The sequence below is a fragment of the Suricata suricatta genome, chromosome 15, assembly GCF_006229205.1.
Source record: "Suricata suricatta isolate VVHF042 chromosome 15, meerkat_22Aug2017_6uvM2_HiC, whole genome shotgun sequence".
In the NCBI taxonomy this organism is placed as follows: Eukaryota; Metazoa; Chordata; class Mammalia; order Carnivora; family Herpestidae; genus Suricata; species Suricata suricatta.
The window spans coordinates 53,067,897-53,073,316 of NC_043714.1; positions in this window are offsets into that span (position 1 = coordinate 53,067,897).

A 5,420-nucleotide genomic window follows, 5' to 3' on the forward strand; every position below is an offset into this window, starting at 1 on the left:
CATGAAGATTTTCATCATCTCCATGGATACACACACACACACACACACACACACACACACACACACACACAATTCTATATGAATATATATATGAACTATATGAAAGGGTAGGACTCTCAAATATTCTTATTCCCATAAGTCAATGTTTTACAGTAGGAATTTTTCCTCTTTCATTAGCAATAAATAATGTGTGACTTTTTTTAGCATACAAATAAATGCATCTCGTCTCATTGCATTTATGCATTTTGGTCAAATGCTACCACATAGTAGCTAAATGCATTATCTTAGTTGACTGAATGTAGCAGAAGAAAGAAGGTAAGTTTTTTCCATTGCATATGAATAAAAAAATTCACCTGCAAAATATCTACTTTGAATCATGTATTTTGATTGTTGTTTTTCAAAGACAACGTAGCAAGTTGGCTAAAATTATTAGAAATAATTGTACAAATATGCATTTGCAGGCTTCATAGATATTATACCTTTATCAGCTCTTTCCTTGGTTATTTGTATTATCAACTTTGAACCTCCAAGTAATGCATTAAATGGTCCCCAAACAGAAAGGCCTTCCCTAGAAAAGTAACACAAAGTAGTTCTCCTGCATTGCTTTATATTTTTGATTACACATTATATATTTCCTTTATAGAATTTATCATATTTCATAGTGGTTTTATTTACATAATTATTGACTATGCCTCTTTCACTCCAATAAAAGTTTCCTTCAGTCAGGTGCCTTTTTTATCTTATTCACTACTGTATTCTTAAAGCTTAAGGTGTACCTGGCATACAATAAGTCTTCTGCAAATATTTCTTGAACAGAACACACACACACACATACACACACACAATGAAGAAAGGAAAGAAATACTATTCTTCAGTTTGATTTCTTTCTTTTTATTTGTTATAAAATACAGTGGGTAAAATGGTAGTCCCCAAAGATTTCAGGCTCTAGGTCCTGAAACTTGTGCATGTTATCTTTCATGAAAAATTTTTGGCAGAATTATCCTGAATTATCTATGTGGGCCCTAAATACCATCACAAGTGGCCTCATAAGAGATTGTGAGGGAGATTAGACATAACAGAGAAACGGTGTTGTAAAAACTGGGGCAGAGAATGAAGTGATGGACTAAAAGCCAAGAATGCCAGCAGCAAGCATAAGCTGAAGAAGCAAGGGATGGGTTCTCCCCCTAGAACCTTCTGAGGAAGTGTGGTCCTGTCCACACTTGGACTTTGCCCTAATGAAACTATGGAATTCTGGCCTCCAGAAGGTAAGGCAATAAATATCTGTGATTTAAACTATCAATTCCGAACTTTCAATAGAAAAGTAATACATATGATATTTTAAACATAAAGTAAATAAAAGCAGTATTTTAATACCTATGCACTCCTACCCTAGTATGATAAATACTATTTATCACATGTGTTTCAGATTTTTGAAAGACATGAAATAGAGATATAGTGCTCCCTTCCACACAAACGAAACTCCCCAAGGATAATCCTCATTCTGAAGGAGGTTTGCACCCTTTCCATACATGTTTTTATATTCTACTACATATTTATGCAACCCTAAACAACACATAATGTTGTGTTAAGGTTTAAGTAAATGTTAACTTTTACATAAATAATACTACATCATTTATGTCACTTAGCAATATGGTCACTAAATATTAAGCTTCAAAAATTTGTCCCCTAAATGCCTGGAGTTCTAGTTCACACATTTAAACCACAAGATCATTTTGTGTCATGTGACTAAAAAACTATCTATTTTATTTTGATAGATATTTACATGGTTTCTAGTTTGTTTTAATTGCAAAAATGCAGTTAACATTTCTAAGCAAGTTTTCTTGTGCATTATTTGAGATCTCCTCCAGGAAAAATCCACAGAAGTTTATTTTGCTGGAGGGTTGGCAAAACACGTAATCAGCCCCGCTGTCTACTAACAACGTGCGATACAAACTTCCTGTACCGTTATATAAGTTATTACGAGCACATGACTGTTTCTATTTTCCACATTTTAGATAGCACGTGGTACTAGAAGTTTTCCCCCAATCTGTTAAGTGTGAAATGGTATCTCATAGTTTGAGAAATATTTTCTTTCCCTGATTACAAATGATACATTGTGTCTTTGCAGATCTGATTTCCTATACTTTGGATTTTTAAATTTTTCAACAATATTCTTTGGACCTTTGTATATGTGTTGGGGAGAGGTATTATATTACCATTTTAAGAATTACTTTTGTATTGTGAGTAATACTTTTACTTAGTTTTATGTTTAAAATTCTTCTACCAATCTGTTATAAATGCTTTATTTTTTATCAAGCCTTTTCTCATATAATTTTGATGTTTTTTTATTTTGATGTAGATCAATTTATGTTTTTTATAGTTTGTGAAGATTTGTGTGTGTGTGTATGTGTGTGCGCAAGGAGGTGCTTACTACAGAACACCAAGCAATTCTCAGTGGCCGGCAAGGTGTCTTGAGATTGCCACTCAGTTCAACTCTGACATTAGCTTCCTGGAAATCTAGCATCAGAACTCAAAAGTAAAAGGCTCAGTCTCCATTTACTTTTAAATAGAGCTGGGAGGCCATTAAAGAGATGGGCCTATGCATGTCTTCACCAGGTAGAACCATGAACTTTTAAACTGGGCCAAACCACAAATATTACAAGGACTCAGCCTGAAAACTTTGCTTAGTGAGAGGCTTAGCAACAAATTATATTAAGCTAAGATTAGTTTTCTGCATCCAGTGCCCATATATACATATATACACATGCATATGTAGTTTAAAAAGAATTCTAATACGTATATACACACACACGTATATATATATATATATATATACATACACACACACATATATATATATATACATATATATATATATATATTCCTCTTTAGCTTTAAAAACCTTTGACTTTTATTACTTAGAAGTATGTGTGGGTTGCTGGCCAAATCTGTATTCTCCAAAATGCACTCATGAGAGCCCAAATGTGTTTGTTTTTATTTTAGCTCAGTCTCTTTTCTTGATTGACAGTGGTCATGACTGATTAACTCATTGGCTATTGGTGACTGAGTCAACTTCCAGTCCTTGTCTGCTTTTCAAAGGCTGTGGAGTAAGACTGAAGTTTCCAACTCTTTAATCACATGGTTGGCTCCACTCACTGGAAAGGCAACCTAAGATGAGGTCCCACAGTTAAGTCATTAATATGTCTTTTGTAATATTTTATTGCCCTCATTAACATAGGAAATTCCTAGAGTTTTAGGGAGCTATGTGCCAGAAATGAGGAAAAGGATAAATACTGTAATACTTTAAATGAGTGAATTGCATGTTTTATGAATTATATCTCAATAAAACTGTTAAAAATTTAAAAAACTGGAATTAAAACCTACAGTTCAAACATTCTCTATACAGAATTGTTTATATATTTTTAGAAGCATGACTGGTCGAAGTCTTAGTACATTTTTATATGTCAGACAAATATTCACAGAAATATTCTTATTTTCAGTGTTTGAAGTTTTCAGAGACTTCTCTTTATGAAAATCCACTTTTAAATTTAAAAGTAAATACAATAAAAGACAAGTGAAATAGAAAGTTAAAAAAAAAATCTTTACTGTTTCCCCTCTTTGCTAATGGCCAACCACAATGATGGGCTTTCTTCATGTATTTCTGTGTGGAAAGTCCTTGTTCATGAATAGTAAGTGGCATACGGACACTTAATATCTAAAGACCAGTATAGCTTACTAGTTCAGAAAACAGCCCTCCAAATCAGATAGCTTGAGATCTGTCCACCAATTATAGTTTAGTAACCCTGTCAAATGACTTAATTTCTCTCAGCTTTATTTTCCCCACTCACAAATAAGAATAATATAACCTCCTTTTTTAGAAAGGAAATATAAAGAATTGCAGTGAGTAAGCCATAGTACAAAACAATTAATATTATATAGAGGAGAGGCAAGTATCTCTGCTATCATTTGAAGGCTTTATCGTGTCTGCCATGGTAGTCTTATTATTTCCAGAATTGTCACCATTAAGGCCACTTATTTAACCTCTCTAGCATATTAATTTTATATTAATTGAGTTATAATGATACCTAAATGGGCTCTCAAGCAGCCAGATTGCCACCACCTTTCTTAGTAAAGGGGGAAAATATCTGACTCCTTCTCAGTCTTTAAAGCAAGATCTGTCCTACTCTTTAGTGTAAACTCAAGGTGAGCAGTAGCAAACAGGAAGTTCCACCTAGGCAAGGACTTCACGAACAGTGCGAATGGAAACCACTGGCATCCACTGAGTGTCTTCCTAACCGACTGAGCCACCCAGGCGCCCCCCATTGAGTGTCTTCTATATACTAGGACTCTGCCATACTGTCATTGTAATTTTCTTCTAGTCTCCAAAATAACCATTCAGTTAGGTAATATGTTCTCCACTTTACAAATCAGAAATTTGAGACCCATAAATGGTAAGCATTTTTTCAAATTTACAATGCAGATACATGCTGAAGTGCAAGATTAAAATTAGATTTGCCTGACTTAGCACTCTTCTCTCACCACGTTTACCATTTACTTAAATCTGTCTTTTTAACAACTTTGCTGTTGTTGTTGTTTTTAATCCTTCACTGGTCTGAATATCCAAAAATTAAATGTATTCCTTTGAAACAGATATTACGACATAGAATTGTCCTGACCAAAAAAAAAAAAAAAAAAAAGTAAGATATTAAAAAAACACCTACTAAAAATAAGAAAATCTAGTTTTCCTTTCTTTTCAAAAAAGGTATTATCAATTGTTTTATGAAAAGGGTTTTTCTTATATATAAGTAATGATTTTAACACCTACCCCACTATTTTCTTTGTTGTGGTAGCTCTTTATATTACTTAATTAAAATGGCATGTAAGACCCTTTCAGGGAAGATACTCCATTAATTGGTCATCAGATTTAACCATCGATTTCTACCAAAATAAATGTACTTTAATCTATGTAAAGCATGAAAGGTAGATGGAAATGTGTGGGAATTATCTCCTGTTAAAGAGTTCCTATCTACTGGAGTTGGACAATTTAAATCGCATACCATGCTTTGGGGTTAATTTAAAATCATATTATTATTATTGATGTGTAGGGCATTTACAATCAGTATCTAATAATTATAATTTATGAACTGCTTTTTAAAAAATTTTATAGCACCCTCCTACACTGTTGGTGGGAATGTAAACTGGTACAGCCACTCTGGAAAACAGTGTGGAGGTTCCTCAAAAAACTATCCATAGAACTCCCTTATAACCCAGCAATAGCCCTGCTAGGGATTTACCCAAGAGATATAGAAATGCTAATGCATAGGAGCACATGCACCCCAATGTTCATAGCGGCACTGTCAACAATAGCCAAATCATGGAAAGAGCCTAAATGTCCATCACCTGATGAGTGGATCAAGAAG